The sequence below is a fragment of the Takifugu flavidus genome, chromosome 1 (genome assembly GCF_003711565.1).
Source record: "Takifugu flavidus isolate HTHZ2018 chromosome 1, ASM371156v2, whole genome shotgun sequence".
In the NCBI taxonomy this organism is placed as follows: Eukaryota; Metazoa; Chordata; class Actinopteri; order Tetraodontiformes; family Tetraodontidae; genus Takifugu; species Takifugu flavidus.
Genome location: NC_079520.1, coordinates 3023333 through 3050197, shown reverse-complemented (window position 1 = coordinate 3050197; position 26865 = coordinate 3023333). Strand labels below are relative to the sequence as shown.

The 26865-nt window shown below is 48.0% G+C and overlaps 1 long non-coding RNA gene across 3 annotated transcripts; it reads left to right on the top strand.

Moving 5' to 3' along the window:
- Nucleotides 1-337: 337 nt before the first annotated feature.
- Nucleotides 338-25682, top strand: LOC130526737 (uncharacterized). Of its 3 annotated transcripts, none has more exons than XR_008950853.1 (2): nucleotides 338-566; nucleotides 25123-25682. It is a non-coding gene; the product is annotated as an uncharacterized LOC130526737 (long non-coding RNA). The 3 variants fall into 3 exon arrangements; XR_008950856.1 differs by lacking the exon at nucleotides 338-566 and adding an exon at nucleotides 10776-11163; XR_008950858.1 differs by lacking the exons at nucleotides 338-566; nucleotides 25123-25682 and adding exons at nucleotides 10776-11163; nucleotides 19992-20607.
- The last annotated feature ends 1183 nt before the right edge of the window (nucleotides 25683-26865 follow it).

Here is a 26865-nt window from a genome sequence, read left to right as displayed (position 1 = left end):
TGACTTACAAAGTCTACCTTTTGTTTTCATGTTTTTATCATGTTTTCATGCTCAGTATAGTATTTTTATGTAAAGAAATGTGGACTGCATTTGGATGAAACGTGCTGTATGATAAGGTTTACTACATTATTATCAATAATGAATATAATAACCTCTAGTGTCATAACGACGACGTCAATTCAACCATTTCATGTTTATCGATATATCGATTTTTAAAAAACACTATTAGACGTCTCTTTCTCGATGTGAATCGATGAAAAAAAAATCATTTTTCGGCCACATGGACTATTTTTGATGCAGTACCGCAGGTGACCACTGGGAGGTACTCGGCGTGAGGCGGAAGTCCGCCACAGTGTCCAGTTCTTCTTCTACGTCTGTGAAGACGACGTGAGTTTGGCAGAGTTAGCCTGAGCTAGGCTCCGTGGTCACCACGAAGAATGTGACGAAAGGGCTTCTTCGGACGAGAGGAGCCTCAACGAGCCGGGACATGGAGACGTTCCCCGACGGTGTCCCGTCCTGGTTCCTCAGCTCCGGCCTGGTCCTGCACCGTCCCCGGATACACGAAGGTGCGTCCATTACGTTTATTATTACACGCGCCATCTGAAAGCGCGCCAACCAGACAAAGCACGTGCGCAAAGACAACCTAAAAACTAAAATCGCGTTCGAATCCAAAGAATTTACAGTAAAAAATTTCATCTTAGTGCAAAAGGTGGGTTTTTTTTATTTACAAGTGAGCACAGTATTTGCTGGGGATTATGTCTAATGGTTGGTGGAAATGGAGGTAATTAAATCTTCTTGTCAAAGGAAAGTCTGTTATTTCCACCAGACTTGTTGCTGTTCCGCTTTCTTTTCTTTGCCAGCAGACAGCATTTGTTCTTTTAGAACTTTTTGCTCAGAGCGGTGTGAGCCAAACCTCAATTCTTTCTTCAAACTTCTGTTAGTTTTCTTCATGCAAAAATAATAATGTTATTGTTGTTGTCAGGCAGTTGTTCACATTTACAGCCAAAAACTAACCTGAAAACTTTAGTAACAGTTGCTCAATTTTTAGCATTTTCCAATTAGCGCTGCAGTAATTTGATCATGTCTAAACCTGCTCATGATTGTGGAGGAACAGATGTTCATCTTAATGCAGAAATTGTTTAACGCCTTCCCTTTTAACATTTCACATGAAATTTTAGTGTTTCCGTGACAACGATCCCGGAAACTAATATCTCTAGGCTGCATTTCCAGACTGCAGATTACAGACAGAGGAGCTTTTTAGCATATGAAAATATAACCAAGTCAAATTTTTAATCTGAATCCATAAATAATTTGAGAAATCTCTAACACCAACGTTGTTTTGTCAGTAGCACTTTCCTCCCTGTATGCAAGTTTCGTTAGCACAGCTTTAGCAATGTCATATTTTTTATGTCGATGAAAAGAGCCTATGCATTTTGGCATTGAAAGTTAAATAAGAATTTCTGGCCCTGAAACTCTTGTGTGGCAAGGAGAACTTGTATTCATCTAAGTGTGTTTCACCTACAACTTTGTTCATGAATTCTTGTTTTCGCTGCCAAATCGTTTGAGATGCGCCTGCCAGTGTTTCCTTTTGTCAGTTTCAGGTTTTTGTTTCTCAATGCCAAATCTTATTGTCTGTTCCCACAGCATGGTGGCTCCTGCCAACTCCTTCACAAGCTCAAACCTGAAAAAAATCTTTAAATATCCTTTAAAATGTCAAAACGATCCCTTTGCCCCTGCAAATCATAAATCATTTTAATGTGATTGGGGGAAGGGATGCTCGTTTGTTCAGGAACAGACCTCTGCTGGTGTTAATGGTAATAATTCATTAAAATAATGACTTAAGGAGGGCAAATAATAGTGCAGATTTAAATGCAGGTCCTGACCAGGGGGCAGAAAAACAAGCTCATGAAGGTGCTGATTTGGTAAAAATGGGAAATCTTTTGCAGCCCACTGGCAAAAAAAAAGAGCTGCAGGAGGTTGATACTTTGGTTATTATTTCCTTTAAAACTGGAGATATTAGAGGAAAAATTTGAAGCACCGCATTAATCAGAGTCTTTGTGACTGAGCGTTTTGAAAGCGCGTCCTGCTGGTTCCCAACATGCTGCACCTGTTATCATGTGACCTCTCATAGATGTTGTCCTTGCTCCTAGTTTCTTGGCACTTTGTTGCTTAATAAGCAAATATTGCGAAAAAATAAATGACTTTTTAAAAAGGCACTACATTTCATGTTTTACAGTACTAATGCTGATGCGGCGTTTCTGCAGATTTTGCTTTTATCGCAACGTCTCATCTGATAATCTGCAACGATCCGATGGATTCTATATGTGGCCCAAGCTCTGATTTATGGTGTCACTCTCTGATTTGAATAATGGCACAGGGAAAAATGCATTACCACCTTGGCGTAAGTGTTGTAATCTGGGCCTTGAATAATTCCCCTTGATAATCGGTGGTGCAGAGATCATGGTGTGATTTATTATCAGCAAAAAAATGATTATTGGAGCTGCCAAAGCATGAATGTGTGGGAGAAAAAGGCTCTAGTTTCAGTCCTGTTTCAGCATGCAGCAGAATAAAATCCACCGGTGCTGAGAGTCCCTCCCCCCCAGGAGTCAAAGCGGGTTCAGGTGTTTGGCAAAATGTCGACGTCAGACACATGATAAAAACACAAATAACTGTAATGTCAGGCAGGCGGTCGTAGATCGATGGGCCCTCAGGACAGGCGGCATCAGTCAACGGGCCCACGGTATAAACAGTGCAGGATTGAATACTGCTGGAGTGCACGTGCTGCCACTGATATGTCACCGGGGGGCTCCCAAATGGGCACGACGTGTCACGGATGTCTCGCTGAATTAAGTCAGCGGCGGCGTCCAGCATTTGGCTGCAAGATAGCGATCAGCACTCGGGGGAATTTTGGGCTCTTCCAGTCAGAGCGCATATGCTAATAGGGAGTTGGAGTGTGCCAGCACGAGCAGGTCAGCAGGGTCTGCCAAGGGAGCCGCAGTTTAAGGCGGGCTTTAACGGTCTGAGTGGCGTCGTGTTAAACTGGATGGTTTCCCAGACCCGACTCATTGCTTTTTGGATTTCGAGCTCACCTGTGCTTCTTAACATCCCAGTTTCCTGCTAAACCCGACTTCCTCGTGGCTACAAATGCAGTTTCCCATGACTCTTGTTTTTGGATAAAACTAGTCAAGAGCAATTTAGGGCACACGTTCACTGTCACTAATGGAAACTACTGGAACTAATGGATGAACCACTCCACCGGTTGAGGATCCATGTCTCCTGTTTAATAAGAGACTAAATATGGAATTTTCTCATCTAAATGTTTCAAATATTATTTTCCTACGTTTTAGTCTGAGGGCAAAATCCGGAACGAGTTCGGCCGTAATTGGTGCATATTTATGTCTAACCAACGACTCCAGCCTGACTTTGGATGACCTGGTCACAGCAGCGTCTCTGCGGTTGTGATCAGCGCTGGAGTTGAAGGCGAGAACGGCGCCGACACGACTGGAGTGTTACCTTTGAGTCACAGATCAAAGTCGCCCATCTCCTGAAATGAGCCCGACACTTTGGCTCTCTGGAGCGCTAAAAGTCATTCACATTTTCAATTTCTTCAGTCTCTCACTCTGAACGGCGCTGAACTGTGAATAAAGTGCCCTGCCTCCCACTTTTCTACATTTTCGCTTCGCTGTTCCAGTAAAAACGTATCCATTATTAACATCTTATCTTGAGAGTTCACATTTATACATCGCAGTGTGAAAACGTGTGAAACACGAAGTCTGACCCTGGAGATGGAGCTGCAGCACCTTCTTATATGAAACAGCTGTGTTTCTGTACACTAATCCTTTGTATCTATTCCCCTATAGCCTTAAATCTATAATTAAATAGATTGCCAATCTGTGTACGTCTTGTTTATGCAGGCCTGACCTTGTTTTATCCGTCCATGCCAGCGGCAGGGACAGTATTTTTCTTGTGTTGGAGCTCTGAGTGAATGAGTGCGGTCCCTCCGGGCCGTCCTCTCACCTCGGTGTCACGATCTCGGATCCACATCAGCTCGGGATCAATGACCCTCAAAGTAACTGCCTAAGCTTGTATCCGAAACTGAAGAGGACAGTAATGACAGATTTTTGTGATGCGGCACGCTGGACGGGAGCAGCACTTCCCAAATGTTCCCCATTGTTCTTGAGCGAAAATGAGACATTGATTTCTTGTGGAGGGGCGAGTACTATGAGTCTTGATTGGAGAGCTCAGAAGGTTCCAGCTGCTACTGGGACTTAAATGGTGTCACCACTCGATGGATGAAGGAGGAAATGAACAGATTTAGTTGTGTTCATATATCCATCCTTCCTCTTTAGAGCTTTCAGGCTCCTCTTTGGATCTTTTGTGGTCTTCTCCTGCATTCCAGATGGAATACCGTCTGGGATTCAGAGGGAACCGTGGATCCAGATCCTGACGTTTGTGAAGAGGCGGCAGCTCCAGGCTGAAGTCCTGGTCTCGTTTGTGAGGTTGAGCTCAGCTTCTCTCCGGAGGAAACTTGTTTCTTCTCAGACTCCGCTCAGCTCTCGCCCCACTTTGACAGTCTCTCTATACAGCAAGAACCCCCCCCACAACCCAGAGAAAACAACCCTTTGCACAATTTTCCAGTTGTGCAAATGCAATATGGATGCATCCACTTCATTGTTGACACGGACTTTATCGTAGTAATATGTAAAACGGCAGCATTGAGTGCAGAATCTCCACTGTTTCTATAGTGATTCCCCCTCTGTTGCCACGGTTACTCATTCGAAATCCAGTGCTTCTGGACATCAAGAGCGGGACACAATTTTTTTAAAACAAAAAAGACAACTATCTGATATTTTCTGGCCGGATCCAGTCAAATCTTTTAGCCAGACTGTGTAACTGGTGTTCTTTTAAATCCACATTATAATTAGAGCACCCTCAGAGGTTTTTTTTATTTAAAAACCTTCATTGTGAGAAGAACGTGTCTGTTTGAGCTCTAAATTACGGGTCAGAGCTGTCTGTCACTGCTCTGATTCAGCCTGTTTATTGTCATCATCATCACTCCCGGTTATTTCGGTCTCCGAGGAGTTACTTATTTCCACATTATTTCCCCATGTGTGGCTCTCTTAAACAGCCCTATTTTTCTACCCAGAGCACCTATGTGGGGGTGTCTGTAATGATAGCGTTAGCAACACTTCCTTTGGACTCTTGCTTTACATCTTTATTAAATTCCCCAGTACTTTTTCCTCAGTTTTTTTTCTTGGTGTCTTTGCGGAGTTATGATGTGAAGATTCAGACACAGCTGGTCTGTTCCTTCTTGGTCTTTAGAGATACTGTAGTCCGACCAGACTTCCTCTTTCATTTCCAACGGTTCATTTAGTGTTTTAATCAAGCCTGATAGTTCCCATTGCAAACACTGGCCCCTGGTCCAATATATTTGGAAATACAGGGATTTTTGTGTCAGTGATCTGATGTATTGACTGAGTAAACATATAATATGAAGTACCAACACACGATATGAGCCTCCTGGGCCAAAGTTCTCCAGCGTTCCATTGTTGGTTTTCTCATCCATTGACTCACCAAGAACTTTAAGTATCTCTTCGGCTATGTTTTCCTGTTCGAAAGAAACAAGCTCCCAACCCAATGGTTTAGCCTTATGGTCGTGAAAATACGGTAACTTGAAACAAGATGCACTGAGATACCTACAGTATATACATCAAGGCAGCGGTGAGTTACTGGTATCCAACATCCCTAATACAAATAATGCTCTTCTCATTAGCTGGTTAGCTACAACTGTATGCTGATGTTTGGTTTGTCGAGCATTCTGGGAATAGGTTAAAGCAAAATGAATCCTCGAGTGAGGGTGCGTTTGTTTTTCTGGGCCATAATGGGGGCTCGCAGATGAAGAGGAGTTCTTGGTGAAGAGGCAAGACCAGCCGTGGGAGCTGGGCGAGGATCGAGACCAGCGAGCTGAAAAATGGAGAGCTGGAGGAGATGTTCCAACTAGAAGAGATGGTCTCAGAGAAACAGGAGAGGGAGCAGGAAACAGAGTGGCCCAGACTGGTGCCGGAGGGCTGGTTTTATAGTTTTAACAGACAAAATCGCAACATAATTGGTAATTATTAAATCCTACAGGCTGCAATATGAAAATTTCATCCTCATTTCGTAGAAGAACTGAAGTAAATCGGTTATAATATGGAAACACTATTAAAAACGAACTTTTCCTTCTTTAATCATTTTATCTCAAGCGTTTTATCTTAATAATTAAATGTGTCGATGACTCCAGATGCTCTGTAGTTTTCATCTCTGCGGAGGACAACTGCAGAATATTTGGGTTGTGTTTGATTTTCATCTCCCCCAGAAATAGACGCGATTTCCTTTCAAGGCTTTTCTGACGCTAACTAAGCGAAACAGCAGCTCTGCGGTGCGTCCTGGAGCGGGCGGGAACGCCGTTGACAAATGCGGCGTGCAGCATCTGTGATTATTGTCCCTCTCTTCATATTCACCGCAGCTAAACAACAAACTGATCAATCTTTCCCAATTGCTCCTCCACTGATGATGCTCAGGAAAGCACTCCAAGTAGCAAAGCTAATTTTCGGAATTCCCTTTCAGAAAATGGGGCAATCCATCACGACTGATACTAAATTGGCTTTTCTTCATTATGTGTTGGATGTTGAAAACAACACAATAGATTAATTGCCTAATTAAAGCCTCGACTTTTATCTGGCTGCATTGTCTGCGCTGTAAACGGATGGTGCCAGCCCCTCCAGACGCAATCGTTTAATGCCGTGTAAAGATTCCAGAGCAGCCTGTAGCTCCGCGGGAGTGTGGCTTCCTGTAGTTTTGTGGCTTTAAACGTCAATCAGCCTTTTGTCTTTGCAGGTCTTCATTAATTTATCGCCCTAATTTTCAGTGGAGACGCAGTTCTTTGGGGGCGGGGGCGCGAAACCTGAAAAGCAGGCTGACGTCTTGGTCCTGCAGCACCTCACAGCACCAGTTTTTGGACTTTCCATGCCTCTATTAACCACAAGTGGGTATTTTGTTGAGCGGCTGGGAGTTGATGGGCGCTGAAGTTCAAGGGGCCGTCATGTGCACGCGTGCACGTTACTACTCTGATCACGGGAATCGCAGACGCCGCCGGAGGAGCAACCGCACGCTGAGCGGCTCCTCGCCCGGCCTCGCTCTGCATTTGCTCCTCCACCATGTTCAATTGCTGGAGGAGAGCAGAGCTGGTACTCTTCTTCGCCCTGACGATGATGGATGCAATTTTCTCAGCGGGGCACAAAAACAACAAAAAATATATAGTTGGTTTAGACGGAGAGATCGAAACCGATGGAGCAGAACTCTGGTGTTGCTGCAGGACGCTGGAGAAGGTGAGGGAATTAAAGCAAGATGCATCCCAACCTTATTAATATCAGAGACTCTTGTTGCTCATTTGGCGTCTTTATTTCAGTTGTGTAATCGTTCACCCCCCGCGTAGCTCACCTGCTGCTACGAAAGCACAGAATTAGCACTTACAGTCTAGTTAAAGTCACACTGCTGCAGTTATTTTACTGGGCAGGAGATGTGGGGAACTCTCACCATGCACAGTTAAAGCTGAAAAATGAACTGGTTTCCTGCAGCGTGGGACGCACAAGGTCCAGCGAACACATCATCTGATGGCTGATTCTTCTCTAAGCTGCTGCGAACGACCCTGGTCTGCTCAGGACTGATGGAGCTTTAGCTGCTGAGCTCATTAACCTTTCTGCTCAAGCAGACCGGGATGGATCTTCCCCTCTCTGCTTCACCAGGAGGCTGGAATAACCCAGCTCCATGTTCCCTCCCCGGCTGCTGCAGTCACACCCCAGACTGGTTAGACTGGCGTGCTCAGGCCCCGCCCTCAGATCAAGCAAACTAAGAACGCTAAAGCAAATAATCCACTCTGGAACGAGACGGTCCAAAGATTTATTTCCACTTCAGGAAACTCGGGCTGCGCATATTCCATGTCGGAGCTGTCATTTCCCCTTAGCGTGTTCATTCTTTCCACCCTCCTGCAGCGCTCGCTCGTGCACCCGAGCGCTCTGTGACACGTCCCACAGTGTCGCCACTGACCTGGAAATCTGTGTTTGCACACTCGCGCTCGTCCACAGAGGAGGATGAGCCGACCGTCCAAAACCTGCTCCATAATGGCAAAGTCCTGCACCGCCGCCTCCGCACACGTCCTCACCTCTTACGGCGGCGGCAGCATTTCACGGTCGGCATGCCCGAGCTGCCCGGACACGCGGCAGCTGGCCGGCCAGGTGCAGGAGGCCACGGGAGGAGGGGCGGCGTGTCCATTAGCTACCGGGTTGGCGGTTTGATCTCTGGCTTCTCCCCGTCTCTGCGGCGAAGGTCGGCGCCTCGCGGGGCGGCTTTATTGTGTGTAAGGAAACTGAAGCGCACATTTGCTGCCGCACACTGTGGAATAAAGCAGCAGCGCACGGGCGGCTTCGTCCAGGACGACGCTACGTCGGCCATCGCGCTCTTCTGCTTTATTAAAACGGCATCTGATGGATTCCTGCTTCCCATCCAGCTGCATAACACATCTGTCTCTTGGTTTATGGATGGACCTTTGGAAAATCACACTTTTGACCTTGTTAAAACGTCCGTGAATGTTTTTTTCTTTTTAATGAAGCACATCTCGAAGCACTTTTAATGTCAGTCCTGTGTTCCTGCCGTCCTCCAGTGAGCTAGATAAATGTGGCTCTGCGGGTCTTTGGGGTATTTCCCAACTGCTCTTCGGCGAGATGCTCACCAATTGAGCGTTCTCACCTAATTACCTAATGAGGCAGACGCCGGACGCTGATGTGGGCGGTAAGCTCCAGCTAAGAGGGCAGGACAGTAGGCAGAGACGGGAGATTAGCGCCCACGCAGATCTACACGTACGATTAACGAAACCCCAACATCAGCGTTGTCTGGCGCCTCAACGAGAAGGGATGGCGATCCGGTGCTCGAGCAGAATCGATCGCTCGGCCCCGCAGCAACGACCACGCTCGTTACTGGACACGTGCTCGCGCTCGAGTTAGCATAACGGCAGCGTCCAGCTCCATCCCGCCTAAGTACGACCCTGCTTACGATGAGTCCATCTCTGATGCCTGCAGACCGAACATCTTGCAAACTCAAACAGTTAATGGGCTCCTGTTTATTTGTTGGCGTCAAGACTCAGACAATGTTCTGTTATATTCAGCTGCCCCGGGAGTGGGACGGCAACCGCGCGCGAAAAATCTGCCACGCTTTATGTTTTCAATGAGTAAAGGGCATCGACACGCAGCCCAGAGGTCTGATGCAGAGCTCCTCGGCTGAATGTAGATGAACTCTGCGACGAGTTCATCAGTTCTGGAAAGTTTGCCAGATTTAAAGGTCAACGGCTCCGTTGCCGCTTCTCCTCGGATTCCACCGGCGGAATGGAGGGCCATTTCTTTACATAATGGACAGCTGTAGGACACTCGCGGCTCTGCCACTTGCTGCTCTGATAAAACCCGATGATGGATAGCGGCGTCAGTCAGGCATGAATGGGCCCCCAGGATGCACCTCTGCAGGAGCGCGGCTGCGCGGCGGCGTCCTCTGCAGTCACATCACGACTCGTCACCTCATTGTTTGCATCTCACGCTCCAACTGTTGCTTTTAAAATATCTCATGATCCCTTTAAGAGCCAATAAAGCGGAATTTCAGCCCGCCCTCGCCTTTGCTTTACGGCTCCGGCTGTTTCTCGCCGCTCCGACTCCAGCTCGCTAGCGTCGACTAATCAAAAAGCGGCGCCTCTCAGTTTGACGGCAGATACCAGCGACGCTCTCTTTGCCCGGAGAGCTGCAGAAGAAGAGCAGAGCCAGTCGGGTCCATCTATCACGGCAGAGACGAGCTGTTTCAAAGTTTCCTCTGCAGCGTTTACGATGGAATAAAGAAAACACTGCTTACACGAGCGTTTTCCCAATCTGGCTTCACAACAAACAGTCGTTCCCAGATATTTTTAAATTGGATATCAACTGAGAGCGGAGCCTGCAGTATTGTCTGACTCAACAGAAAGAGACGCACGCCTGTTTCTTTAATTAAACTTTCACACTCGCCAATTAGTGATTTAGTTGGGAGATTTTATGCAGTGTGGATGCAGGAGGAAGGAAAAGCTCTAATCATTGAAATTTAAAATTTAGATTTTTAATTTATATAATTAAGTGCTCTTTTTCCACTGCAGTAAAGATGGGAAAAAAAGTGTGTTTTATTGGATTTATTGGAATTATGTAAATGTGACCGTTTAAAAGCTGCAACTTTCTGCTCCATTTGTGGGATTTTGGATAATTGTTGCACTGCTGAGGTCTGCGGAGCAAAGCCAGCCTCAATTATTGCGTCACTCAGGTGAAAGTGTTTCGATCTGCTGGTGAGCTTTAATCCTCCGCCGTGTTTAATGAAGCTTCCCTCTGTGACGGCTGCCGTGTGCGTTCGCTCCCAGCGTATGTTTATCACTTCTCTCGCACCCCGGCGCTGTGCTTCATCACACTTCAGCATCGTTTATCTCGGAGAAGTAAACTCCTCTTCTGGAGCAAACTAAACTTCTGTAATGCTGCTAAGATTATAGCGTTGTTGTAGCTTCTGGATCGCGTGGGTGCAGGCTAGCGGTTAGCACTGATGAACACCTGCAGCAGCTGCAGACATGCATTCATACCTTCGCTTACCTGACTCGTTGACCCTCACCCTCCCCCAACCACGGACTGCCAGGTTCTAACAAAGTTCTACCTTTCCTTGACCCTGCTTTCACCCTTGAACTTCCCCCGTGAATTCTGTTTGGGGTTTTAAGGCGTGTGAGATTTAGTGACATCTAGTGGTGACAATACAGATGGCAAGAACTGGCCAACTGTCCTAAGTCTACGGTGGCTCCAGAGGGACAAACAAAGTCGACCCACATCCGAATAAATCTCCCATACACACTAAACACACACCTCTGTACGTTCAGAAGATTCTTGATCATCTATAACGGAGACACACGATTCCACCTTTCATGTGTGTAACTTTGTTCTGTCTGCCTGCTGAAACACGTCAACCCTCAATCACAACCACCCCACCACACTCTCACCAACCGGGCCCGGTTCTGCTCCCTGCCTGCCGGGACCGAGCGGCTCTGCTGTCACCGGGCCTCGTTTTTCACGGAGGAAACTTCAGGTCAGCTTCTTTTTGACGCGAGTCAGTTTTTATGTCTTCATTTATAGCAGCAGGTCATTTCATTTAGTAGAGGAGAGCCAACTGGATTTAATTTAAACAGAGAACTTTAGTATTATATTGTACTTTAAGTGAGTTTGCCGCACTTAATTTATTCATTAAATGACCTTAATATCACCAAGTAAAATGAAAGTAAAGTTAAAATGGGCAGAGTTTCCTGTGTAAACCTCAACATTGCAGAGTTGCAGCTGCGTGTTTGACTCCGTCTGTTGATTTGTGCAACTGCGTCCGTGCTGCCCCCCCCCCCCACACACACACACACACACACACACACACACTTCACCCCCCCCCCCCCCCCCCCCCAACGCAGCCTCCCTGCGTGTTATTTGCTTTCAGTGTCATCAGGTTTATCAGCAGCAGGCATCAGCCTCCAGGGTCTGGACTCACTGGGGGATTTATTATGCTCCTGCTCAAGGCTGATGCCCCCCCTGATTAAAAACCTCCCCGGAGAGCGCCGGCGCCGCAGCATTCTTAATTACCGCGACATCATGGGTTATAATAAACATTAATCTGCGCCTCATTCAACATGTGTCTGCTGGTGCCGATAGGACGGCTCCTCCGTCCTTTCAAACGCGGCCGCCATCGGTGGCGCCGGGTTGTTTGTGGAGTCACGAAGAGCGTCAGAACATCTCAGAGGACACAAAGAGATTATCAGGTTCTCGGCGGACGTCCGGTCTGAAACACACCGACAACACGAGCTTCTGTCTGGGGGGGAAATGGAACGTCATCCCGAGACACGGCGTTGCCCTCGTAAGCCTCCTGATAGGTGCGCTGGAACATTAAGAAGCTTCCGTCTGTGCGTCCTGGAGGAGAGCTTTCATCTCAGACAGGTGAAGATGATGCTGATGACTTAGCAGTGGGGCGCTGAGGTAATTTGGGGGAAAAGAGGATTTCTCTTGCAAAGACAGGATGAAGGAGACATCCGTGTCTGCGGGAGGCTTATTAGGAGCTGAGATCTCCCCTTTGGAAACGGGAAGAGGTTAGAATAAAAGGACCATGTTGTGTTCCCTGTCAGAAACGAACAAGAGAACCTGCTCTGTGGTCTGCACCTCCACCCAGAGGTCCTGAGACCACATCCGCCCCCCGTAGTCCTGCAGAAGTTAGTCATAGGAATGAGTAGTTCACACGCACCCCCCGCAGGAGGCGTGAACAGGGACGCGCCGATCCGCCCCAGAAGAGTGGGGAACATGCTTCCTGCTGAGCTGCTCCACCTCTTACTGCACTGTTCAGGTTCCTCTTTGATCTCCTGCTGGACGTAATCAGCAACGCTGATGAAGACTGTATCTCTTTATATTCCGATGCCCTCTTTAAGCACAGGTAGGAGAAAAAAGATTTTCCAGCGTTTTCCCCAGTGATTGAGGCGGCGGCGACACAATCAGCCGGACAATGTCGCCATTAGATGTTTCCAGATTTGTCCGGGCTGTTTTTCCTCCCTTTAAATAAATAAATCCCCAATAACGTGGAGCCGTTGGTTCTATCTGCTGCACTGTTTAATTGGAAAAGCACCTTTGACGGAAACAGCTTAAAGATGGTTTCGCCCGGCTGCTGAACATTAAGATATGTCAAATAAAGCAGCAAAGACAATTTATTCTTTGAGGACGAGGCAGCAGGAGGAAAAATAATAACACAACACTGCCAATTGTGGAAACTGGGGCAGAACTCATTGAGCCTCAGAACTTGCAGCCATGATAAAAGGCTTCCAAATGACTTGGTTTGTTTTGCTGCATTTCCGTCTGTGAAATTAACTGGTGATGATAGTGTCATCCAATTACCCGGGAAGTTTACGCGCAACGCATCCCGGCATATTTTAAGTTTAATTGGCCTCATAATAAAGACCGGTGGCTGTTTGGGTGCGACCTTTAAGCTGACCATCAGCAGAGAGAACCTGCGTCCGTGATTAATTCACCACGGCTCCAAATATATAACAGCCTCCTGGGGTGGCGGCTCAGGGTGCCCCGCCCCCACCCCCGCCCCTCCTGAGGGGGCGCAGAGCCGTGTTTGTCTTTGCCACGGAGCTGGTTCCCCTTTAGGGGCAGATAATCGCCCACCAAACACAGCTGGAACCAGCCACTGGATAATATTGGGTCCCTCTCCCCCCTTTTTCTGTGTTATTTTCCATCATGTTTCGCTTGTCTGGCAAACACAGATGGCAGAGCCGAAGCTGGCAGCGTTTAGCCTCGGCAGACGTGACGCTAAAGCTGAAACGCCGCTCCGCATGAGAGGCGGCTCCACCGGCGTCGCACCGATCCGAGAACGGCGGATTCTGCTCTAGCGCGGGGCGCTTCCCGTGTTCAGGGCTGAGCTGTGACCCAGATCTGCATGAAGTCTTCCTGCGTCGACTATTCAGCGATGAGGCCAAGCTGGTGGCCAAGAAGACTTTCAGGGTCACTAAAGTGGAACAGGAACCCTCCGCTTCACCTTCTGCGGCTGGAAAAGTTGGAAAATGAAAGAAACGTTCAATGACTTGCAAAAAAGAACCTCTTAAATGGACACAGTAGCCTCCTGGGAGATAAGGAAGGAAAACTGGACCTTTCTGTTGTCTCCCCGCGAGGCGCCGGCCACCGTTTGCTGTATAAATGTGACAAAATATTGTGTGTTGTAGATCCATTTCCCACTCTCGCCTTTACACCCCCACCTTGTGTCACACCTGATTACCCTTTTCTGTCTTCTCACCTTTGTGACTGTTTGAAATGCTCTCGCCGGCGAGGGCGTCTGCTCCCGTTAGCATCTTCGGTAGTTTTCTCACATTTATACCTCTGCGCTTGTGCGCGACACGTCTGCTTTGAAGCAAAAACATTGATTTCTGAAAGGTCTTTGAAATCCCCCGAACGAGTCCGGGCAGAGAAAACCTGCCGAAATCAGGATTGTCCTCTTCTCCTGGGGAGCGTGCGGACGCTGTGGGACATCAATTAGGCGCTCTTTTATTCTTAAATGTGCCTGATGATTAAAGGAACAGGTGTCTCTTTAATAATGAGCAAAAAGAGGAATTTAAGTGTTATCTAGCTAAGCGTATGACGACGAGCAGGTGTCATTTCCCAAATAACGATGGGGGGGGGCCTTTGATGATAGCAGCAGTTCAAGCTAAAGCACAGCTTCTTCTTCTTTTACATGTAATCTTCTGTCCCATTCTCAACTCAAAAACAGCCCATTTCGACCTCTAACAGGTCCTGCCCATTTTCAGATCACGCCATATTTATTCTACCTTTTTGTTCAGTATTTGTGGCACCAAAAGGAGACAAAATGTAGTGAGAAGTGGAATATTTGTTGGCTAGAAACAAAGAATCTTGTTTGATGTCAGGAAACAGGCAAACATCGAGCCATTTTTGTCAAACGTCCCACGTGTCGGAGCGTTTGTCTTCCGTCTTCAGCTGAAAGCCTAATTGCTTTCCGTGTATTAATATGAAATCTCCGAGCACATTCGTGTCACATTTCTGACACGTTACTAAAAGGCATGTTAGATTAAAATGTCAAAAGGTCAAATCATTTAGATTGTGGTCACCCCTGAGGACGTTTTAATGGCCATACATAAATTCATGACAATCTGCTGCGTCCAGCGTTGAAGAAAAGTGTCCTGAAAATAAAAAGGGGGGGAAAAAAACCAGAACAGATTTCTCATTTGTTGTGTGCTGCCAGGACCTTCGGCAGTGGTGTAAGGACACCTTAGAGCTCAGGAAAGGAGGACTGTGAGCTCTACCTTGACCGCGGCGCCATACGAAAAGGTCAAGTCGTGATTGTGGGGTAGCTCGCACCAACCAACAGAGGTGAGGAGCCTCCGTCGCCTGCCGCTGAGACAGATTATCCCGGGGTGAATGTTCATGGAACTGGAAGCGAGCCGACCAAAGAGCCGTCGCAGCCGCTGGGTAGGTGAACCACAGAGGGAGAGAAGGATCCCTCTTCTACCCCAGATACAAAAAAAATAACGGCGGGGAAACAAAACACTTCCAGAGACGCAACCATTCAAGCCTGGATTAGCATAATCACCCCGAGTGCCACCAAACAAAAGCTGTAATCCATATCCAGCAGGTAGAAGGAAAAATAAGAAGACACGGGGACTGAGTCCTCCCTCCGGATTCCCTTTGGTGGTTTAAGCTTTGATTCAGAGTCCATCAGTACGTTTGGGTCTGAGCGCGGAGAACATTACACGGCGTTAACGTAAATAATGCGTAAATAAAACCGCTGCTTCGCTCGAGTGGCTGGAGTTCGGATTGAGTGGAAATCTGAAGACTTTCATCCACGTCTGGAAACTCGCACAGTTTATAAATCTGGTCGCTTGGTAGCTGTGGTGTCATGTCAAACCTGTGATTTATCCTTGAAACGAGGCTGAACACGCTGTCGAGTGGGCAGCGCTGCTTCTCCCATTAAAAAAAAAAACCAACCACGTTAACATTAGAGATCTATATTTTATCAAGGCTATTGCATATTCGCTCTGATGTATGTGTGTACCTGGAAATAAAGTCTGCCTCTATCTCTGTTTGGATATCTGCAAAAGGAGACAGAATGACAGGATGATGAACTAAAATCAGGGAAGGATCCTTCACTTCCAGGCTGTTTGTGCTCTCAGTGCCAAAGAAAATGACTCGAAATGCTCCATCGCTGAATCTTAGCAACAGATCTGAAGACAAACTGGGAGTGCCGCCACCCTGTCTCCCACCACTTAGACTCAGACTGATGGAAGGACACGTTGAGACAAGAAAACAGACCTTTTTTTCACATCAGTGGGCGACGCTGAAGGCAGAAAAACGTGACCAAAACTCACCTGCGAACATCGAAATGAGGAGGAATCTGATTTTGATCCCTTAAACACCCAAAGGTCCAGTTTGCCGCCCTCCGAGGATCGAGGTCAGCGTTCGCATTTTTGGCGTCGCGCTGTTGTCGAGAGATGAGCGTGTTGGGCCGTCGACCCTTCGCCCTTCCTGGGAAAATATCCGTGAGGAAAACTGATTGGAGCTCCCCCTGGTGGCAGCTGTGGAGCTGCAGCCAATCGGGTCAAAACCGGAAGCGAAGAGTTCGATGATCCCGGCGGCAAAGGTTGTTGTGCTGCTCTCGAGAAGAAGAACGGGTTTTGCCATCATTTCCAATGCAGACAGATGGACACAACAATTACTGTCGAGGCAAATAAAGGTCAGAGTCCAGCGCCTGTTAACACGATATCTTTGCAAATTCATCAGGACCGGATTCCTGAGGGCCTCCACGCGGGTGTGGAGTAAAATCAGTGGGTGGAAAATTGAGCCTCGCGGCAGAATCTCAATCTGAAGATCACGCTGGTGAGGCGTCGGGAAGAGCCGGCTGTTCAGCAGGTCTGTGAGAACGGATCACCGGGATATTTATAGACCGCCGGACCGATCGGTTTATGGAACGTGAGAAAATGGCTACAGGAAAGATATGAGGAATGTTGGTTATAACGGCAGCTTTCTCTCCTTTATTCACAGCTCTGGCTTCCAGGCGCTGTTATTTGAGTGCCAGGGGTAACCAGATGCACTCCCGACACTCCCGAAAAAATCAATTAACAGGGTCATCTATAATTTAAAAGCGCTGACCTGCAGCAGCAGCTTTGCTACGTGTTTGTAGAGTCGGGAGGAGCAGCTTCAGCCACGTTACCTCCGTGGTGATTTTTAAATCTAAAACAAACGGCTCTTTTAATGAAATGGAACTTAAATGGTCACTGATCTGAGACGTCTGAGTGGATTTATACCGCCAGGAATCCGTCAAGCGCACGAAGACGGGGGGGAATTTTCATGCCGGACGTGTTGGAAAACGAGCCCATATCTCAGACTCGTGATGTGCTGCGCATCTCCAGTGCTTCCATTTGACTCATGAATCCTCCCGAGGATGAGGCGACAGAGAGGAACAGTAAAGCGGGCCGATGTGAAAAGACCTTTTGGGCGCTGGTCGGGATTCATTTCCATGAAATCCGTTGCGTGTTTGTGATGCTGAGACACAGAAAACCACTTCAGCCCAAGCTGTCAGCTCCGTCTCTTGTTCATTTGTCAATCATTAAACAGGAAGTGCAAATTGGGCTAATTCCCGGTTGTGTGAGCACACTGAATAGATTTCTGGGTTTTTTGACACCGTTTCTTGAAGAGCGCTTTTAAACGCTTCACGTCAGTGACTAAGCAGGAAGATCAGCCGCGTCTCTGATAATGAAGCTCATTGAGACACTCGCGTCGGATTCCTGACACTCTGTGGTTTTGACGCCGAATTCACTTGCGATTGCGTGCGGTTCGGAATAGACGGATGCTGCGCAGAGCAGAGTCGCTTCTGTTTTTACACTTTATTATCGCCTTTAATGACGGCAGTTGCCCCACAAAGCTGCTGGGTCCGACTTCAGCCCCGTGACGAACTGCCACCCCTCACCGTTACTCAGTGCCCTGGTCCAGAAACAGACTCTCTGGCCCGTCTCTGCTGGATAATGGGTTCATGTAACAGGCTGGGACGGAGGACTTGGTGTGGCGAATGCTGCTTTTCTTCAAGGCAGCTTGAGATAAAAATGGTTATTTCCTTAAAGAGCTAAGGCTAAGCTAACCAGAGAGTGGTAAATTATCCACTGACCTCAGTGTCTGCGCCAACGATTACGCCATCCTGATAGACCTGTTTGCAGGCACGAGTTAGTGCCGTATAAATGCGGTTTCGGGAAGGCTGGATTGGATTGTTCGACTCCTCATCCCTCACCCCAGAGGAATTCATCTGCAGCTACAACGGCCACTTTTTTCCCCCGAGCTTTTGGAAGTTGGCTGCAGGGATTTCTCCCTCATTCAGCCACAAGAGCATTAGCGAGGGCTGGCGCCGGCGTGCAGGGCGATAAGGCCGGCAGCCGTCACTGGGCTTCAGATCTGGGCTCTTCAAGCTTCCTCCTGCCAAGTCCAAACCATTCATGACCTCCTATTGACTGTTATTAAGAGGAAAACAGTCAAGATCCCCCCCTTGAACCTTCATCTCAGACCGGGGCTGCACGTGCACGATCGCATTTCAGCCTGCAAACACGAGCACGTCCGCGTCTCCACGGCTGCCGTTTGATGCAGGCTCGTCGCATTTAAAAAAATAAAATAAACTCCCAGGCACTGCGGCGCATTAATGGAGCCGGGAACGAGTGCAGTATTTTCAAGGTTGCGCATGAAATGCTCCGGGGTCCACAGAGGCCCCCCTCTCCGCATGTAAGTGGATTTTGTGTGTGCACCATTTTTGTGAGGATTGTTTATTGGCAGCCCTCACCGTCTCAGCAGTTCCAGCTGTGATAGATGAGCCAGGTGGCACACTCCATCCCTGGGTTGGGGAAAGAGGGAGAGAATTGCTGCTCCATCATTTCTCATGACCTTACACGCCTGATTATGCCGCCGCAGATCCCCGCCTGCCATTACCCCGAAAACGCCGCCTCATTTGCATAAGCGGACTTAATGATCGCATTTTCTCATCAAGGTGTGGCGAAGAACCAGAGGATGATTCTCGGGCTCAACGCGGATCAGATCTCAGCGTAAATGGCTAAAAAGATGCTATCGGAGCCGCTACGACGCGCGATTGAGACAAAGAGCTCGCCAGGTGTCTTGGATGAAAGAGCGGTCGGGTTTGTGCCGAATCCTCCCCTCGCCGCCGCCGCCGCCGCCGACTGGCTGACGGTTCATCACTGGCCTGCGCGATCAGATAACTGCAGGGGAGCGGAGAGTCTGCCAATCAGCAGCAGGCGCCGCCGCAGACGCCACTTTGTTGTGCAGCGCTGTGATGCTACAGAGCTGGAGACGGCGAAGAGAAAAGCAACGGCGTTTGTACCTCGTACCTCAATCCTTCCTGCTGGGTTTCTTTCGATTTCCGCCTGACCGGACCGAGGTTGGAGCAGCAGCAGCATCGCCCGGCGTCCCTGCAGCCGCGCCGTCACGCCTCGGCACGCTCGCGCCCAATTGTGCTGCTGCAAAGACATTTTTAAAGGCGCAGCCGCTGCGTTGGTCAACAGAAGCTGCATTTTTAATGATTAGAGTTGCGTTCGTGTGACTGTCGACACATTTTTCTCTTGCGGTTCCTCATTTAACGACTTCTCACAACGGAAAATACCATATTTATGTTTCCAAATGCCACCCACGCGGGTGAGAAATGAGTCTCATCAGGGTCTGGATCTGCTCCCTCACGTAGCTTTAGAATAATTCTGCCCCTTCAGCTTATTTTCTCTGCTCCGTTTGAGCCCCGCCCCTTTCCTGCCCCGTCTATGGTGAATTTCAGCCTCTTGTTGATTCCAGCCAAACAAGACACTTAATAATATTTTATCCCTGTAAGGAGAACATTTAATCCGAAGTATTTTCATTTCCTTTAAAGCATAATTGCGTCAGCTTCAATTAACATCGACTCGGCGAGACGTCGCTGCTCTGGAGCCTTTTGTTCTGTCTGTCAATCTTCATTCGATCACACATGCGCTCCTCCGTCTCCCACTTCCCTAATTGACTATGTGTACAGTGATAAATTAAGGCTTCCACAGTTCCACTAAGTCCAGACCGCTTTTATTGATGTAGAACTCCGGGGGGGTGGAAGCCAATGGATCAAAACAACAGCCATTTTCTTCCACGTACTCATGTGGAAAGCTGTCAAGTCCACTGCACTGATCAATAATGTTGATGGAATTTCTGCCATCCCGGTAAAGACTGTGTTTGAGGCCGGCGCCGTGGCGTTCGGTCCAGCTGTGGCCGTTTTCTCCTCCCTCTGCGGCTGATCTCGCTAGAAGGCTCGAGCTTGTTTCACTCGTTGCATGAAGCCTCAAATTATCTAAACAGCAGCTTGTTTATCGCCTTCAGATGCCTTCCATGGACCCAGGATGATGCAGGGATAGAACCTCGATCCGAAGAATCTGGGACGGCGACGTGCCGTCATTCATCAGGTTTAGACCTCAACACTGTCCACCAGGGGGCGCTGCAACTTGGTTATTCACCTACTGATGCCTGTTTTGTGTGAAACTCATAATATCTACGCTCGCGGCTGTGACATGACATCCGAAATGCTGTAAACTCGTTGGTCTAACGAGGACACGACTGGATAGCACGGTGCCAATAAATACACGGGGAACTGGGGAAACACCATCTGTCTGGCGGAGGGAATAGCGGACGGTGTGTTCATAGGTGTTAAATCTTAATCTGGCAGCAGTCTGGTCCTCCTCCCGAGGAGCAAGTTCTCTATCGAACGCCTCCGCTTCTTCTGTTCGCTCGTAGAAACTCGCAGCCAGATCGTGTCCCACTGAAAACCTGCCCGCCACCTTCCCCTTCAGAAGACACGTTCTCGGCCTCCTTTCCATTCTTCTTCCTTCACAGTTTCACACCTCCTGAACAAACCCAGGTGGGCCTGTTCTGTCTGAAATCCTGTGAGATATGCTTCACCATGGAGGCCTTTACTTCTCGAATAAATCTTTCCTTGACAGCTTTGGTCCCCATTTAATTTGTTTTAATGCGAACTTCCCCCTTCGCCTTCTCGGGCATTTTTCAAGCTCCTGCACCGTAATCAATGAGGCGCTCGTGCGAGCAGCGTTGGGCCAGTGACAAAAACAAATAGCATTTGAACACATCAGTGAAGTGTTTAACTACAGATCTGCTGCACCGTTTCAGGAAGTTTGAGTCCATACTAATCAGTTCTTGCATGCTCTCCTAGCATCAGAGTTCCACCGGCGACCTTAGCATGGTTGGACCAGGTAGCTGCCGCGTTGCTAATAAAAAATTGATGGTGAAATGAGCCGCTGTTGCAGTGTTTTAGCATTTTGGTCGCAGTATTGATAATGTAAATGGTGGAGGTGAGTTGGTGGGTATGAATAAATAATGTGATATTCTAGCTGCTGATATTTTATTGATCAAGGGAAAAAAGCAAGTTCTCTGTGGAGCTGTTGAAATGTTGCGTCATGTTGTGAAGTGTGAGGCTGGAGCAAAGTTTAGGGACAGGATTTGAAAAGGAATGAGATGAGCAGACGCCACAGTGAATGAATTTCAACGCACACAATAGACGCGCGTTCTCGAGGACGGCGAGGACGAGGATAGAGGACGAGGATAAACGCTGCTCTCCAAGCGTTTGAGTCTCCTAACAGTTCGTTTGACAAGCAGACGAAGGCGACATCGTCTAGTTCACGTTGACCCCAGAGAAGGACGTGAGCTCGGATCAGTGTGCCCTCCCGGGGGTCCTACCTGGAGCCAGACGGAGGGGAGGGTCTAGCGGTGGCCTTCACCACCTCACCCCTAGAGACCTTGCTCCTTGCTGTTATTAAAGAGAAAATAACTGGTTACCTTCGCACCTTCGCTTGGTGTGACGCCAGAGCGCTCCAAACATACTGTAGTTGTTTAATGCACACAGACTTTACAAAGAAGAAACACACACACACACACACACACACACACACAGAATAGAAAGCTGTATATATGCACCATCATGCTGTGAGGATGCTCCACTGCAACAAACCCTGCAGGGCCACAAACGGGGGAGTGTGTGTGTGTGTGTGTGGGGGGGGGGGGGTTAATGCAGCAAAATACTGATACAACACCTAAAGGAGGATCTGCTGCCCTCTGACATTGAAAGAAATCCAGCAGAACAGCAGAAGAGAGGGCGGAAACCAAAGCCCAGACTTGGGATCAGCTCCTGGGTCATGAATCCAGAACATTTGCATTGTTTTAACATGCAAATATGTTTCAAAAGACGTAGAGGCGAGGCCTCAACAGCTGCCAGATGTGGGCCTGGTAGACCGTTTGAAGCAGGGAGACGATTTTAAAAAGTCGGCTTGTGTTGGAGGAAACTGGTTTGACGTCTGAAGAAAAGACGTCTGTGAAGTTGTGGACGTGATATATGGGCAGTTTTTTTAAAACCCTGACATTCATCAACTTTTATGTTGTCACAGCCTCCACATGCAGGCGTCAATTATTCCGAAATCTTCTCAGCTTCCTGTAAGTCTCTGACAGCAGCTGCGCCTCCTTCACATTCCTCGGCTTTACTTCCCGGATGGAATGAAGGATGTCCAAAAATGAGACGTGAGGAACCTGCGAAACAAATCACTCCACAGCTGCAGGTCTGAACCTCAACCTGTGGTCGAAATGATCCCCGCAAAAGTGATACATTAGTTAAATCACCTTATTATTATTATTACCGTTACTTATTATTATTCTCATCAGGAGCTAATGCTAGCTTGTTGCTGTGTCCTCAGGGGGAATTCTTGGGTTTTTATGTGGTTTCTAGTGATTTTTGCAGGTGTTCTTTTATTTGGATGGTTTTCTCCTCATGTGTCATCCCTCACATTGCCTCTTTTCTTTTCCCACCTCCGTAATTACCCTCAGATGTGTTTCACCTGTGTCTTGTTAGTCTGCCCTTTCTGGTGCATTTAAGTCTTGGTGCTCCATCTTTGCCATTTTGCTGCTGGAGGTCCCTCCGTGCTGCTCTGCCCTCACATTTCCTGGGTTTTTCCAGTTTCTATCCAGGTGTTTTTCAAGGCAATTCCTTGATTCCAGGATTTTTATTTCCACTTCTAGCATCGGTGCTAACGTCCATGTATACAGCTGTGCAGCAGATACGTACGTTGAAGCACGCGACGTGAAGGTGCAGCCTCGAAATCATAGAAATAAGAATCAGCATTAAAGGACGAAGACATTTGTTTCATCGTCCTACAGCAGGGCCGGTCGTTGCAGAGAGTAATGGCCTGATTAGGATCCGTCACTGTGCAACACGATGGATAATCCTGAAGTTATACCTCGGTTAACGACTACTTCATCAGGCTGGAGGATGGGAAACGGACCCGTTGTTCCTCTGGATACTGCAGGATCCCACAATCGGACACCTGGACATCTGCCGTTTGGACACATTCAATCCATTTGGAGTCATTTTAAGTCTGCTTATTTGGGAAGTTCTTGTCACACTGTGCTGGTTGTGTTTAAGTTGGACTTCTATTTATTGGATGTTCCATGATGTGCCACTCCTCGTCACGTCTTGCAGGTGTATTGCCGCAGGACATTGGATCCGTCATCATCGTGCCTCTAAAGCGATCATGACAGATCAATAATAAGCCCTTCTAGGCATGTCCTCAATCAGCGGCTAAATGAATGAAAGTGTCTTCATCGTGTTTGTCTGGAAGTATCGCGTCTCATCTGGGCAGACAAGTGATGCGGCGTCCTCCAGGGCTCCATCCTGGGGCCTCTTCAGTTCCTTTTAGCTGGAATTATGAGCGGAAAAAAGCAGATGATGCACATATTTAGGTCCGCTCTCCCAGGAACCGCCATTCCATTTCCTACAGTAATAATGTTTTTGGAAACGCACAGCAGATTTTGGAGATACGGAGTTGTGTATCTCATAGAATTAAAAGATTCCGAGCACATCTCTGCAGGATTCGCCCCCGGCGTCCTCTCCGGAAGAACACCGGACCATGTTACCCCCCTCCCCCCCACACACTGAGGGCCAGAGTATTTTCTAAATACTAATGTTGCTTTAGAAAACTCTGAGTGCTCAGCTTTGGCTCCCCAGAGTTAAACTCAAGTAACCGCTGAGAGGCATCATTCAGATTTTTATTTAATGCTCAGAGTTGTGGAGAGGTGCAGCTCTGCTCCAGCACGCTGCGTTGCTATGTAACTGGAAGACTTTCAGTCTGTTGTATATAAAAACTACGCCGAGATGGTGAGAGCTGATGCATCCGCCTCCTCCTGAACAATTTCGCTCTGGCTTTTAGCTGTTTGCCACGAAGAACTCTGCGTCCTCTGTCCCTTTCTCTGACCACAAATGGCAGAAACATGGTCTCAGAGCTGTCAGGGTTGGAGGCTGCGTTGAAGGACGATGTTCTTTGTGCTTGTTTCGGTGGATGCTGCCACCAGCCTGCAACGGAACGGTGGTTAACGGGCCATCATCCCGCGGACACGCTCCAGCCTCCTCGCCGAAACCTCTCCTGGACACAAATGGAATCTTTTTTTCCCCCCACGATTCCTCCGCTGTTTCATTTACCTGTCAGTGGTAAAGAAATATATATGTGACCCGCAATCTGATGGAGATCGGGTCAGAGGATCCTTGTAAACATTGATATATACACGTTTTTTTCCCCTCCAATTTTCTCGGTTGTCGGAGATAAGCTCCTTTTTGCGATAAGCCTGCGTGTTTTCTGTAATGAATTACCGACTGTGGAAACAATCAGCTGTTGAGATGTTTGAGGAGCGCGATGATAAAGGCGGGCTGATGTATCGCCGTTGCTATGTGCGTGTCAGGTGACGGTGATAACAGCGGCCGCGCCCTCTCCGAGGACCGTGTCCTCGTGCTGGGAGATAACGGGGATGCCGCCTCCCCGGCCTCTCTGGCCCCTGCCCTGGTAACCCGATCGGCCCTGCTGCATCCTCCTGCAGTGCTGCATTCAGGGACACAGAGCAGACTGGGATAATGCAGCGCCGCCGTTCATGAGCGTCCTATTAGAGCCAGATAATGAATCTCTGCAGCCTGAAAACTGCCGATAAAGGACACAAAGTACCGTCCTTCAACTGCGGGTTTACAAAAGACTTGTCTTCCTTCAGCAGAGGCTGATTTAATGACTGGGAATAATAGTTTTAAAGTGAAGTGGTGGGAGGTCTCATTACGGATGCAAGGAGGGAAAAAAGAGGTCCAAGAGGAATTGAGCAGCAGCGATGCTAATGCTGCCACGTCGTCGCTGCCGATAGCGCCTCGGGACGGCGCCTTATCAACGTCCTGCAGCATGAAAAAGACTTCGTAACAGCTCAGTTACAGAAATAGGGCAAAAGGCTCATTTCTGTAGATGCTGTCTGATGCGCGATAGAGGATCGTTTGACTTGTTTTGAAGGTTCCGCTGCAGAAACGTGGCAGGTTTCCGTTCCCGTGCGTCTTGTGCGGCGGGTCGCTCAGGTGGACCGATCTGTCTGAGCTCTTTAAAGTTCCCATTTGCACATTTATGCTAATGTTGTCTATTTATGTATTCAGACGACAGCGCAGCGCCAGGCTACGGGTGATGGATTCATCACAGAATAGATGAGGCAGAACTTCGCACCGGGAGCCCGGATTTTCATCCTGAGCATTAAATCCCAGTTTGTGGCTCCGGCCCGTTCCTACTGCTGCAAGTGGAATTACTGGAAAATGATCGACAATTTCTCCATCTGTCCACGTTTAATTCCATAAATCTCCATTTATTCATGCGGAATTTTTTTTTTTACAATTTTGTTGCTGTTGCTAAAGAAAACACTGTTTAAGCCTCTGAAAAAAAAAAAAATTCTCCTTCGAAATTGAGTGATTAACAACTGATGCGATGAAGAAGATTAACGCTTGAATACGAACAGTGCTGACGACATCCTCCGTCGCCTGAATGTCGTCTGAAAAAATCCACTGGAGCACAAAGAAGAAAGAAGCTACTCCAGAAGCATTTGCTGGTACTTGACATCACCAACGTCAAGTTGGTTCCTGGTTGAGTAACGGCCTTGTGAAACTCGGTGAAATGTCCTTTGATGTTTGATGGATATTAAAAAGGGAACTTTTAGCCAACTGAACACTGAAGTATTCTTCCGCCCTGAAGGTCGCTCTGGGAACATCAACACAAGCTCTTCGTCTGCGTGTGTGTGTTTCCAGTCGCTCCCACCGCCTGCTGACGCCCCTCGGAGAGGTGATTGGTGATTAATGAGCCGTTGTCCCGGAGGCAAAGGTTCATCCTCGGCTGTCGTCACCTAGCAAACGCGCGTACGTCTGACCCGCGTGAAAAATGCGCCGCGCCTTCATCTCCTCTGACCTTTCTGCGAAACAAATGGAAATCCGGCATTTGCTCAGCGGAACCCTGATAGAATATCAATAAAGGAAGTGATGCTCTGGCCCGTCTAAATATTACATGCACAAAAGAAGCTCCATTAACGGCAGAATGTGTCTCCGGGCGAAGACGAAGAGCTGCCGGTGGGACCCAGAGGTGTGAACGCTAACGCGCAGCTCTGTTCTGTCGCTAACGCTAACAACGTGTTCTGTCTTCATTGCCTTCTCTTGCCTCTCTGCACTGCCGAACCTCCCACATTTACTCTTCTGACACACTTGACCAGTGCCGGGACTACCCTGATGTCCCTGAATGCATCTTAGATTCATCTGGAATTGTCGGAGATCACGTTTAGCTCTTCAACGCGTCGACGTTTGATGAGTTCCCCCCTAATAAATCGGTTACAAATTGCAATTATTCCTGTGCTCAATCCTATTGATTTGGCGAAATTTCTGCCGACGCCGCGCGCCGGGGAAAACGCCACCAGATCCTCTTCCACGCGTCCACGTGCCAAAAACTCTCAGCACTAAAGTAGCCTTTGTTCATCCTCACGATGAATGAATTTAATGGAAGTGCCGTGATTACATAATCGGCTCGGTCCAGAAACAAAACAAAGCTAATTAGCTTTTCTCTTTTCCCTAAAAGACAAGACAAACGAAAATACTCTCAAATATCAGTAAAGTCCAAGAGTCCCTGGAAAAGAAACCCCTTTCCGTCGTAATTCATTTTGGGAAGCTCCAAACATGATGCGCTGCATTCGAGTGACTTCCTGTGTGCGTAACGCAGCGATGAGTGAGTTCTCCTCGTTCTCCTAAAGAAAGAAAGCTGTCGGCTTTGGTCTCATCTGCCATATTTAACGCTTAATCCACTGAGGGCACTTCTGGAGGTGATTAGGAGCCCGCTGCTGTCGTGTACTTTTCCTGTTGGAACCAAAG